The 14,127-nt window shown below is 33.1% G+C and overlaps 1 protein-coding gene across 3 annotated transcripts in view; it reads left to right on the top strand.

Moving 5' to 3' along the window:
* LOC144972873 (uncharacterized) overlaps positions 1-14,127 on the top strand; it is a 34,266-nt gene that overhangs the window by 546 nt on the left and 19,593 nt on the right. The window contains exon 1 of one of the 3 annotated variants that reach the window (XM_078914630.1): positions 12,510-12,870. The exons of 1 other annotated variant lie outside the window; for it this stretch is intronic. The gene's annotated coding sequence lies outside the window, so the exon portion shown is untranslated. Of the gene's footprint in view, positions 1-12,509; positions 12,871-14,127 lie in introns of those variants that run through there. One more of the 3 variants, XM_078914631.1, reaches the window with a different exon arrangement.

Here is a 14,127-nt window from a genome sequence, read left to right as displayed (position 1 = left end):
AGTGGCAATTCGGACTCGAGTCTGAATAGTCTCCCGTGGCTATTCGGACTCCAATTTGCGTTCGCATACTGAGGGAAGGACGGCACAATGTGGGCCGTAGGCAGAGGGTGGAATTGATAAAGAATTAGAAAAAGAGTTCAGAAGAAATTATGTTTTGCCCATATCACACTGACTCAGCTCATACCCCTACTTTGGATTGTAGAAGGATTGTTGTCTGTCTCACACTGTCACAATGTTTTATCTTTGTCCTGATTTTATTTGGACATCATGTTATGTAGTTAGAAAAGCTTATACCACAGTTACTTTGATTGACTTTTGTTACTTTTGGAGAGTTTTTTAAACTCTTTTCTTGTTAATTTCTATCTGGACCCAATTAATCTATGATTTTGTCTTTCTCGTCAAATATAGCGGATTAGACTACCTGTTGATTGTTACTAAAATTGTAATTTTGATTTGCATTAATTTTATGTAATTATCAATAAAAAAAACCCATACTGCCACAGGAGACTATTCAGTCAGACTGAGTCTGAATAATCGTTTGATTGTATACGCGCATTGGAATTTGAGTCCGAATAGCCATGGGAGACTATTCAGACTCGAGCCCGAATAGCCGCAGTCTTCTAGAATATGGAAAGTTTCATAAACACATAGGAATAAGTAAAGTTAATGAAATAAATACTAATAGCATAAAATTAACAAACAATAAATCAGCCGATGGATAGTAGGTAACTATATATGAATTGACATTCATGTGCGTGTCATGGCCGAATGGTTAAGTCTTGTTAAGCTTGTCATAGTGTCTCGATGAGAAAATTCTGATCCTGATGATGTGTCCTTGTTTAAGGCACTTTACAAACATTCCTCCACCCGACATAGGTGTGAATGAATAGGCAGTGACGGATATTGTAAGAGTGTCAGTACAAAAAGGATGCCCAACAGGCAACTAGTACTGTATGAAATGGGAATATATTTTCATTTGGATTGCTGGGGGGAATAAATGAAACATTTGGAAGAGCATTCAGCATGATAAATCCATTTATTTTGCTATTTATTTATTTTATTTATCGCAACATTGTGCATTTCAATTTCAATTATGTCACAATGTACATGATAATAGAGCTACCCATTATCATATCCAATCACATCGCCGCCAACCTCCCAGAAACAGGGGGAGAGAGAATATGTGTGTGTTTGTGTAGTGTAGTGTAATGAATTATCTGTTTGGGTGTAGGGGAAAGAGCTTTGCACGAATTTGTGATTTAGTAGTCGACCACTAATACTCTTATGTAAAATGGAAAACGATGATACAATAGTATGATGTTAACCACAATCATCTCTGGCTAATACTGAACACTTTTGCCAAAAGATTTAAGTTATGCTATAATTTATTTTTTTTAATGGCAATTAGATACCTTACTTAATTTTGCACAAGATTGACCAGGTAAGATATGTAGACTGCTCTAATATGAGATATTAACACGCCCAACCTACTAGATGCATGAAAGCAATAAATTATATTCGTAGGATACATTGCTGAGGCTTTCTTTTGCACATCATGCTTTTATAAAGAAAATGTCAGATGAACTTTTTAAAAAGAAAGACCCAAGCTTTTCGGCCTTATGCCTGTGGCTACCTGAATCATTTTCTGCATCAAGCAAAAATCTTATTTTGGAATGTAAAGTAAGCATTTTCTAACTGTTACTGTTGTACAAAGTTTTGATCAAACAATTTATAAATCAATAGCTGCTTGATTTTATTTTTGAAATATTTATATGACTATTCCACATCCTGGCTAACTTTTGAACACGTCCTTAATCTTAGTTGAATGAAGAATGCTTAGTCACACCCAGTGACACGATTTTAGCATTGTGTGTACCCTGTAGATGTAAGTCAGGTTTGCTCTAATGATGACTCTACCAGCACTTGATTATACAGGAGTTTCAATTTAGTACCATGAGTGATCGATTATGTGATTTTTCTTTGTGTTTAAAAAGTCATCCAAGTAACATATTAGGTTCATAAACAAATGGAAACACATTTAATAGCTAATTTAAAACCTAAATGAATGCTATATCATGCACAAAAAAAGGCAACCAAACAGAATTTGTTTTAAAAACTGACATTCCAAGCACTACTTGTCTTTTCAGTATTGATTTTTTCTATTGTACCGCGTTCAGAGCAATTATTTCTTTATATATGTACTTGTTCAGAGGCAGGTATCATGTTTATGATTATAAAGTGCAATAATAAAGAAGTCACTCAAGTATATTTTTACTCTTGTTTAATTCGGCATAGGACAATAATAAACTTTAAATTAATAATAATAATAATAATAATAATAATAATAATAATAATAATAATAATAATAATAATAATAATAATAATAATAATAATAATAATGGTAATAAATAATAAATAATGGTAATAATAATAATAATAATAATAATAATGGTAATAATAATAATAATAATAATAATAATAATAATAATAATAATAATGATAATAACAATAATGATAATAATAATAATAATAATAATAATAATAATAATAAATAATAATAATAGTAGGTAATAATAATAATAATAATAATAATAAATAGTAATAATAATAATAAATAATAATAATAATAATAATAATAATAATATTAATGATAATAATAATAATAATAATAATAATAATAATAATAATAATAATAATAATAATAATAATAATAATAATAATAATGATAATAAAAAAAAAATAATAATAATATAATAATAATAAATAATGATAATGATAAAAATAATAATAATGATAATAATTATAATAATAATAATAATAATATAATAATAATAATAATAATAATAATAATAATAATAATAATAATAATAATAATAATAATAATAATAATAATAATAATAATAAAAATAACGATAATAATAATAAAAAATAACGATAATAAATAATAAAATAAATAATAATAATAATAATAATAATAATAATAATAATAATAAAAAATAATAAAATAATAATAATAATAATAATAATAATAATAATAATAATAATAATAATACATGATTATAATAATAGTATTATTGAATTAATAATAAATTTATTTTAATATTAAGTCGATAAGACATGGAAATATAAATTAACCTGTTTGGTACATCCACACATAGTGACTTTGGCTGTCTGTAATCCGTGGTTTAAGCCTCAATTTCATTAAAGCGCCAGTCATCGAAATCTGGAGGTAATTAATTGTAATTTGAAACAATAAGATGCCAACTCCTCTACAACTAAAAATAGTTTGAAAAATCAATTTGAAACTCAAATCGTTGATACACGTTTAAGTGACCCCCCTCCAATGAGATGAGACGTTCGTTTTCCTTGCATTCATAGAATGTCGTCTTCTGGTCAGCTGGACATAATATCATTTCTTGTCGTAAATTATTGATTGTCTTGTACACTTGCCTGTGTTATGTTCACCTACAACCTGATGCTGTCAAAGTTTAACGCCTCAACGGAAAACGATGATGACTGTAATAATAATAATAATAATATTTGCTAAGTTCACCATGTATGATTCATAGAGAGATACGTGCACCTGTACATACCGCATAGAAAATCAAGACAAATTATGCTCGAAACAACAAATGTAAACATCTCAATGGTTCATGCAATATAAGTCTTACCAAAATTAATTTTTTTTTTTTCCATACTCGATTTTGTTTTTAGAGGTTTATACTTGAGGTCGTGGAAAATGCAATGTATATTTGATAGTACATTTTTAAAAGAATAAAATTATTAGCTTACGACGAAAGGGTGATAAAATATTGTGAACACTTAAATTTTACCGCGCATGTGTTCATCTAATATCGCTTATTTAAATATACCACACTGTGTTCTCTTCCTTATTTATTTATTTATTTTTATTGAATATAGACTTATTTTTCTGCCAATTAAATTTTATGGTTCTTCTCGTCAGTTTTGTCTCTTCGGTATTAAAATTATTTTTGTACTTTGCTTTTTATTTTTGTTTTTTATCCTTTGTGTCTCTCTCTCTCTCTCTCTCTCTCTCTCTCTCTCTCTCTCTCTCTCTCTCTCTCTCTCTCTCTCTCTCTCTCTCTCTCTCTCTCTCACACACACACACACACACACACACACACGTGTGTGTGTATGTTTGGGTATATGCGTGTGTGTTTTACGCAATGACTGTATTCGATTTATTAATTTTAGGAATATTATTTCAAATTTTAAACGAATCAAATGGAGTCTATTTTTATGTTTTCTGACCCCCCCCCCCCCCCCCCCCCCCCCCGCCAACAACATGACGTAACTATAGTTAGGTCTTGTCCCAATCCCACCCGCCTTAGTTTGTATCCCCCCCCCCACTACCCCCCCCCTTTTTTTTTTCTTTTTCATATCATACTGCACACGAAAAACATGATCAACTTAAAATATTTCCGCTTGTCGTGCAGGACAACGCTGCCCATTACACGGGTTTCGTGGCATGTCCTTACGTCGATAGGATTACAACCCTGCTGTCACCATTACTATTACTACGTGTAATCTTCGTGTAATTTGGCAGGACTGAAAAAGAAAAAAAAATAAGGCCGTTAGGATGGCCATAAAAGGACTGTCCCTCCAGTCATTTTAAGCCTACAGGGGGTTTGACACCCCAAAGGACCAATTGGTGTCGATAATGATGTAAGGGTATCGTTCCGGTGTGTCGTTATTGTTGTTGCTTTCCTTCTCCCTCTTCATATTACTCCTCCTCCTCCTCCACATCCTCCTCCTTCTTCTTCTTCTTCTTCTTCTTCTTCTTCTTCTTCTTCTTCTTCTTCTTCTTCTTCTTCTTCTTCTTCTTCTTCTTCTTCTTCCTTCTTCTTCTTCTTCTTCTTCTTCCTTCTTCTTCTTCTTCTTCTTCTTCTTCTTCTTTTCTTCTTCTTCTTCTTCTTCTTCTTCTTCTTCTTCTTCTTCTTCTTCTTCTTCTTCTTCTTCTTCATCATCATTCTTCTCTTCTTCTTCTTCTTCTTCTTCTTCTTCTTCTTCTTCTTCTTCTTCTTCTTCTTCTTCTTCTTCTTCTTCTTCTTCTTCTTCTTCTTCTTCTTCTTCTTCTTCTTCGCTTCTTCTTCTTCTTCTTCTTAGGTTGCTGTTGATCATGATGATGAAGATGGCACTGTCATAAGCCCAGTGGGACTGTCGTTTATTCCATTTTCTCTTACCTTTAACTTCTATCCTTCGAATAAAAGCTAATATCCCACAAAGTACTTTCCGTCACATCAAGCAGAAACAGCTGTACAACCATTGCTGTCTGAAAAGAGACAAACAAAACTACCCGGATATAAAACCGCCCGCTTTCTGATGAGTACCAGTGTCGGATCCATGACGTAACATCGTCGGCCATGGTCGGGTCTCTTTGAATCTTGCTACGTGGAAAGGAACCGCTCACCCTGCCACATCGTGTCGTTGACCAATGAGATTGTCCTGTTAACGGGGCCATTCCTAAACGTCGATTCAGACTTGTCCTGCACTGTCCTTTACTTTAAACCTTTTTCAACATTTTGAAATGCATATCAACTGAAAGGTAATACAGTCTTATTGCGGGTTAGTCGAGGATAAAAGGGTTATCTTAAACATTGTTAATTAGTGCGTTGTGAAACCTTGGAAAAGAGTGCATTTGTATATTTATTCACATTGTAAATGTTATATATCTAATCTTCAAAACATGATCGATCTGTTTTGAGGTCGGTGTGTAACAGTATGGATGAAAAGCATTATTATTATTATTATTATTATTATTATTATTATTATTATTATTATTATTATTATTATTATTATTATTATTATTATTATTATTATTATTATTATTATTATTATTATTTGTAATCTATAATCTTGAAAGCTTTGAGGCTCCATCTCTGAAGCTGTTGACAATTATTTCCAATGTCTACACCAGTCTTTGAACCACGACCTTTCGATCCTTATTCCGATGACATTCTTCTTTTTTCCCCTCAGTGGCACACCCGTTCTATTCTGTGAAGTTTACTTACTCTTCACACCTCATCGGGCGTACGTTTTAGGCTTTAAGCCAGTCGTATAAATTAACGTGGTTTGCTCTTGTCAAACACAAATTTTCCCTACACTGACAGAACACTTTTATTTTCAATATTTTTATCAGAAATTTTTTTTTTTTTAATTTAAATCCCGATCGATCAAGATGAACACCAAACTTGTCAAAAGCTCCAAACTGAGACTTTTTTTTTAAATCAATTTTTTTAATGTTCATGACGTTTTGCCAAATCGAGGAACATCTACGATTATTACCGATGTTAGAAGTAAAAGTATTCTGTCCAAAATAGAAAAAGACAATGAAGATAAAGAAAAGAAAAAAGGAAGAAAGGAAATAATGTTTTAAAAATCATTATAACAGTAGAATTGGCATTACAATCAGACTTTTGGAGAAAGAAAACTATTATTATTTTTGTTGAGAACGTTTGTAGAATTACGGAGCTCTTCCTATTTGCCATTTCGTTTTAAAATTAAGTGTTAGATGTTTTTCAAATCAAGTGGATTTTCTGAGAAAGTATGTTTTTATCTTGAACATTGATTAAATTGTAAAGAAAGATATCGCGAAATCGAGTAAGGTTTGAAGATTGTTGTTTCATTATTATTATTATTATTATTATTATTATTATTATTATTATTATTATTATTATTATTATTATTATTATTGTTATTATTATTACTATTATTATTATTATTATTATTATTATTATTATATTATTATATTATTATTATTATTATTATTATTATTATTATTATTATTATTATAGATTTATTCCTCCGTCCAAAATCTTTGTCAAATCGGAGATGGGCTTTAAAAAGTAAGATACCTTCATTTTCGATATTGCATAATGTATCGAGAAGAGAGGTGACTGGTGTTAAAATGAAGTAGACGTCTAGTTGATAGAAAACTAAATTAGTAATCCTGTAATTTTTCTTTTTTCTTCTTTTTTTTTTTTTTTTTTTTTTTACATAAAAACTATGACGACAAGAATCATATAAATGTGCTAGTCCTTATAAAACATGATGACTCCAAATACTAGTAGAATCACAAGATTGGTGGGTGAACTATGATTTAAAGAGGTATGGGGTTGACGCAACCCGGCTGTTTTCACCCATCCATAAAGGCAGTAAGTTCTTACCAAAGTCTTATACATCATATCGTGTAAAGGCCAGCTGACCTTTTGAAACCCCTTTCTTAGATTCATTCATAATAATGTCGGGAATTAATCATTTCTTTGTCGAGCCTTAGTTTGAATCTGTCCATCCAAAGAAGCAGCAGTTTTCGTTTCATACTTCATACTGTTCCAAAGTTTTAAAGTTCTGTTAATAAAATACATTAATTTAAATATTCTCCTTATACAAGTTTATGTCGATAAAGATTTTAAACTGGTCTCCTGGTAATATTGTCTCGAAAATGAAAGAAAAAATATCAGAGGTATCCGAGTCAACCTCCTGATGGACTAATTTACACAATTGAATGATGTATGTCAGTGTCAGAATTCTCCTATATTTAAGACTAGGTAAATCCAAATACTTTAACCTGTCATGATATTATTATGAAAGCCCTCCAATGGCAATTAACATTTTCGTCGCCCTTCTTTGGACATTTTCAATGATGATAGATTGCCTTTTCAATTGGTATAATCAAGTATAAGCCGAATGAGTGATTTGTACACATTTATAAAAATATACAGGGTGTCCACAAAGTCTTTCCCTGATTTCAAAGTCTATTATTCTTAAACCATTATAGATATTTACACCTGGTTTTCACCATCTTTTAGGGAAAAGCCACACATTTATGCCCATAAGCCATAGACCCACAATGCATCACCAAATTTACCGAAACCAACATGAACTTAAAAGATTTCGTTTTTCTCTTCTTCTATTTCGGAATAGCAACAATGCGACACAATCTCTTGGTCGACGGGAGTGTGATCAATATCTCACCGTGTGTCTCAGCAAATTTAGATTACCCTATTTTTAACGTCGTTTTCCTCTAATGGTCTGCAAACTGGGCTATGAAAGCTTGTTGAGCTAGATATCTTTGATGGTTTTGATCTATGCAATCACATTACACAAAAAGATGTATGTCGCCATTTTGAAATATAAGGGGAGAAAAGGAGATGTGTTTTAAGTTCAGGGTGATTTTTCTAAATTCGGTGATGTAAATTGGGTAAATGACTAATGGTCATAAATGTATGACTTTCCCTAAGAGGATGGCAGCAGCTTCTAATGGTGGCACACTACTATGTTATGATGATTTATCCAGGTCGCAAACTCATCGCCGAAGTCGTGTACGGCCGCGAACACGCCTGGAAGCTTCTTCATAACGCAACATTCCAACTCGATGCTCTGCGGTTTCGGGCTCTTAACCACAACGGATACACGTTGGACGGGTGGCAAGCCCCCACTGATGACGAGAGGATGCCGTGAGGCAGGTTTTCGACCGAAGTCGGTTCGCTGCCACCCAGTGTCTCCTCTTGCTGGTAGAGAAGTCTGCCAACTTCGCGCCCCCCCCCCCCCCCTCGAGGGATTGAAATCGTCCAAACCGACTTCCATTTCGTATATGCAGCCCTGTCCGAAGTCAGGGAAGCTAAGTTCAAGGGTTGCCGGGACTTATTTCGGCTCGAAACAGGGGCACACTGGGTCACTGCCTTGTCGTTGATCTGTCATCTGCATTTTTTGTCAAATTGGGACCTAAAATTTGCCAGAATTTGCCAAAAGAAACCCCAAAATTTGCCAAGAAATTTGCCAAAAAGGCCAAAAAATTTGCCGAGGAGGACTAAGCGTTTCAGTAAAAATTAACATGCGATACAGAAATATATATAAAAGACAATTTATTACATTTAAGGAGGCTGCATTTATTAATTTAAGTAAATGACTGTGAATAGCGTTGTTACAAAGATTTTAAAGGATCATTATCCATAGAGAGTAGCTTCACTTGGTTTGGGCCCAGGCAAAGCTGCAACATTTCTCAAGTTTCACACTTTTTATTTCGTAATTTTGTTTTCGTTTCTTTTTTTTTCCAAAATTTGCCACGCGATTTGCCAATTTTCCCAAAATTTGCCACGATTTGCCAATTTTGGGAAATTTGCCAACATTTGCGGATCGCCCTGATATTTGCGGCCGCAAATTGCCATTTGCGGCCGCAAAAAAATGCAGATGACAGGTTGATGGTGGTGCTTGAGGCATATATCAGGGGCAAAGGAGTAATTCCGGTTGATCGTCACTGGACCATCCCGGATGTCGAGCCGATACGCGGGCGCCATGAATGCCCCGCCCAGATATGTGACGGGATGGAGATACAACCCGGTGCCCGAATTACTTCGCCCATTCCGGGCTCCACACTATCAATTAGAAGATGACGAAAGCTAAATGTAAATATCTATAACGGTTGAAGCAACAATAAATCCTTGAAATCAGGTAAAGACCCTGTATTGTCTAGACTAACAATAGTTTTGAAGATCATGCCCATCATTCTATATTTGCTCATTAATGTTTAATTCAAGACTTAAATTTTTGTCAAAAATTATCCCAAGGTCCTTGTCAGAATCGGTCTTTGACATTGCTATTGTTCGGGGAAACGTCTGTAAAATATGTATATAAAGAGACGCTGAAGAAAGAGGCTTATTTTTTAAAATAAACTAACAGGCTAAAAATCGATGTTACATCTGCGTTTGTATGTTGATTACTATTGTTTTAGAAGGCAGAACGGATGGGCTTTTAACTGAGCCACATTCACTTTCAATCCATGAGTGATATGTGTGTTATTGTCATTATAGACGCGTCATTGTATTGATTTCAATTTAAATGCAAACAAATAGGCATTCATGTTGATAAGATATCACCGCCATGGTATGAACACATCATTTTGAACAGATCGTATTGTCGGGTCCTTTTAACTCCAACTATCAAAAGCATTCCATGTATTTAGAATATTAATTACAATTTATTTAGTTAATGTATGCATACCTGGTCTATTATTTTGGCGTCACGCACATCAGTTATCGGCGTCTTAGTTTCCTTGTTTATTTATTGATCATAACACGGTTGTTATCGCTGATTGATATCGAAACCGATAATACTCGGAATATTAATTGTGCCTTTTTCACGAGCGTGTCGCGCCTTATGCCTAACGTATCCAATTTACAAAGTATGTACTTACAAGTATCCAATTTTGTTTAAAGTGGATGTTACAGCTGTAAAAAAAAAAAAAAAAGTAAGAAAGAAAAGGACTGTATCCGGCTGGTTATTTTTTTTTTTATTATTATTATTATTATTATTATTATTATTATTATTATTATTATTATTATTATTATTATTATTATTATTATTATTATTATTTTATTTATTATTATTTTATTATTATTATTATTATTATTTATTATTATTATTATTATTATTATTTATTATTATTATTTTATTTATATTATTATTATATTATTATTATTATTATTATTATTATTATTATTATCTTTAGCTACTTAAGCTGTTATGTTATAATATATTCATGTTTGTTTACTTCACTCTGAGGGTAAGCATGACTTGTTCCTGCATGCCAGCACCAATAGATAGAATGCGCTTGGCCAAGGAGTTCACAACATTGCCATCCGGAAGTAGAACGCACCAACACACAAACTCTGTGTAACCATGAACTTTTATAGTCTGGTTAATACAGTTTAGTGAGAACAACTCACACACGCGGATGGCAAAAACAATAACAAAGGCCTGAGTGACGTCATTTGCATACTATCTATACTTTACTTTAAATTTGCAACTAACTACCTCCAGTGAATCAATAATCATACTTATTTGCATATTTATATCGGTTTTATTCAGACAGTTCACGTGAATACATTTCACTGTTCGTGCCATGCAATTTATACACATTGATATTATGTAAGTCGACTGCCTGTGAAATGGCATGTTTTGTAGATTTGATTGTATTGTGGGTTGGATCATACCTGGCCATTTTCTTCAGTTTTTCAGTTCTTGTTTTTGCTTTGACCGTTATTTATGTTTATGTTTTACTTATAACGTGTAACTAATGGAAAACAATAGTATTATGAAAGTTGTGATGTGTTTACGTCGGCATGGATATTAATTATTATTTAAGGTTTTTAAAATAAAAAAATTGTTTGTGTTTTGTTTTTGTTGTTTTTTTTTTTTGGGGGGGGGTTGTTGTAGTTTTGTTTTTGTTTTTTTTTTTTTTTGTTGTTGTTTTTGTTTGGGGGGGGGGGGGGGGGTCATTGAATATACCTGTTTATTCGGCTGCTTTATTTTTTTTCTTTTCCTTTTTTAAATCTATTTTTTTTTTGGGGGGGGGGGGGAGTTTGTTGGGTTTTTTTTTTCGTTTGTTTGTTTGGGGTTTGTTTTGTTTGTTTTTTTTTTTTGTGTTTTTTTTTTTTTTTTTTTTTTTTTTTTTTTTTTGGGGGGGGGGGGGGGGGGGGTCATTGAATATACCTGTTTATTCGGGTGCTTTATTTTTTTCTTTTCCTTTTTTTTTTTTTACATTTCTTTTTTTTTTTTTTTTTTTTTTTTTTTGGGGGGGGGGGGGTGCAGCCTGTCCAGTAAGTTGCAGTCGGGATTCAAATTTTCTTTTTAGATCTTGTGGAAATTTGTTTGCGACAGACCAATGCTTTGATTAAAGGGTAGAGAGCAATATCTATCTTTTAAAAATCACTAAAAGGGAGACAATCTATAATTCACGTGAATATAAATATTTTTTTTTCTTTTTGATAATCTCTCTCTCTCTCTCTCTCTCTCTCTCTCTCTCTCTCTCTCTCTCTCTCTCTCTCTCTCTCTCTCTCTCTTTCTCTCTTTCTGTCTCTCTCTCTGTGTCTCTCTGTCCCTCTCTCTCTTTCTCTCTCTCTCTCTCTCTCTCTCTCTCTCTCTCTCTCTCTCTCTCTCTCTCTCTCTCTCTCTCTCTCTCTCTCTCTCTCTCTCTCTCTCTCTGAGACGCCTGTAATGGGAATTGGAGCCTGCAGGTTCCTTGGTGGCGTGAAGTATTGCAAATGTTTCACTGAGATCTCTTCTCTTTTAATTCCTTTTTTTCCCCACCTTCAATCAACTTCTCTTGCTTACAATCCTTATATATACGTGTATTTCACTTTTTGTTTTGTTTTTGGGGGTTTTTTATTGTGTTTTATTTTTTTATTTTTTTAATTTTTTTTTTTTTTATTTTTTTTTTTTTTTTTGGGGGGGGGGGGGGGGGGGGGGGTCAGCGAAATCGTCTTTTTAGCTTTAAGCGCGTAAAAAAAAATAAAGTGAGATGTCTTGAGTGTTAGAATTGTGACATAATTTTGTCCTTGCTGCAGACACAGTAATCAAAACAACACCAAAATTATATAAAATATAGATTTCCAAATAATTTTTTAGTGGGAAAGATACAGCCAGTGTATGACCCCGAATTACGAATCCCGATAACGTTTGTGATATGTACAATAACATAATATATTTCTACACATCGGACTGTGTGGTAGTTGGTAGATGACAGCCATTTATCGTTGTCGCCATCATAACTCATAACTATCCGCCCCTTCGGTCTCTCGGGTATATGACTATTAGTTCCATGTAAGTCATTGTTGGGTATGGAGTATATGTGTTTTTATTCTTTCTTGCTTGAGCTGTCATGTGTGTCCGTTTGAGATAAAATATCTATGGTTTCGAAACTCCAAAATGGCGTATGCGGTTATTAGTCATCTTATATTCCAGTTATTTGGATGGTGTTGATGTGCTGCTATTATTAAAGCAGGTTACGAAAGTGTAAATTCTAGACGTTGATCGACTCTCTTCAGCAATGTGAACAAGACAGCAAACGGGGTAAAAATATGGAATGAAGTTAGAAATTGCCCTTTTATTTTCTTCTTTTTTTTTTTTTTTCTTTTTTGTTTCTTTGTTGTTGTAATAATATGGCCTAAGTGGATTTCCGGCGGGTGTGTTGATATTTATTGCCTTGTTTGTGGTAGCGATCGGTAAGGTGTCAGGGGTGGTTTGTTTTACTACGGGCTAAGCGGTTCTTGATCTCCGTCATTCTCTGTAAATATTACCTATATTATTGCTCCACTTGAAGGACACGGCTTTGTATACGAAATAATAACAATGGCTCCCGTCCCGCCTCGTAACTTAATGTATGTCCTATTCTTAATAAATGAGGAAAATGTCTTACATGTAACTCAGCGAGTCTTTTCTGGGAGAAAGAATGTAAAAAATATAAAAATAAAGGAGATGTGGAGCGTTTTAAAGCCAACAGTCCGGCGGAGCCGGAAGTTCATCCCGTTTATTGAAGCGTTATTCGGACACTAATATATTTTGTTTGGTACCCTTTATCGGGTAAGACACTGATCTATCGCGTAGCACTTTCCGCCACACTTTAGTATGGCCCAAATTATAGATAGCCATTGCCCGATGGACAGAGGAGCCAAAGTAGAGAGAGGAATCAGATTCATTTTTAATAATGATGATAAAAAAGAGCAATAATACTAATACCATTCAGTGACTGTCTATCCGACATTGATTGGGTCAGAGTGAACAAACATATTGACCTTAAAAAAAAAAAAATAATAAGGAAGAAGAAAAAGAAATTTCTGTACTCCATCGCCTTTGTGTTTGTTTTCTTTTGGTGGCGGATGGGGGGGGGGGTGTTTTGTTTTGTTTGTTGTTTTTTGTATTTTTGTTGTTCTATTGTTTGTTTCTTTGTTGTTGTTTATTTGTTTTTTGTTGGGTTTTTTTTTTTTGATATTTTGTTTTGTTTGTTTTGTTGTGTTTTGTTTTTCTGTTCTTTTTTGTTTTGTTTTGTTTTTTCTTTCTTTAAAAAAAAAAATTAAAATTTACAAGTATAATGTTAGCTTGCACGAGGTGGCGTTAGGTGGTTATAAAATAGGATATGAATATTATATACATAAACATTTGATGGATCTCCCTGAGCATGGAAGATAAAGGAGGCAATGGGATTGGGATTTACGCATACAGCTTTGTTGTATTTAGATATATTTACAAGAATTTGAGTGTCGTCTGAACACTACTATCTGGAAGATTTTAAGCGTACAGATTAGGTGTGTTTATGAATATCGTCTGAAC

Source organism: Berghia stephanieae, chromosome 5, assembly GCF_034508935.2.
Source record: "Berghia stephanieae isolate SIO BIC M18660-M18661 chromosome 5, UCSD_Bste_1.3, whole genome shotgun sequence".
NCBI lineage: Eukaryota > Metazoa > Mollusca > Gastropoda > Nudibranchia > Aeolidiidae > Berghia > Berghia stephanieae.
Note: the sequence above shows the minus strand (reverse complement) of the source record. Positions and strands in the feature narration are given on the sequence as shown.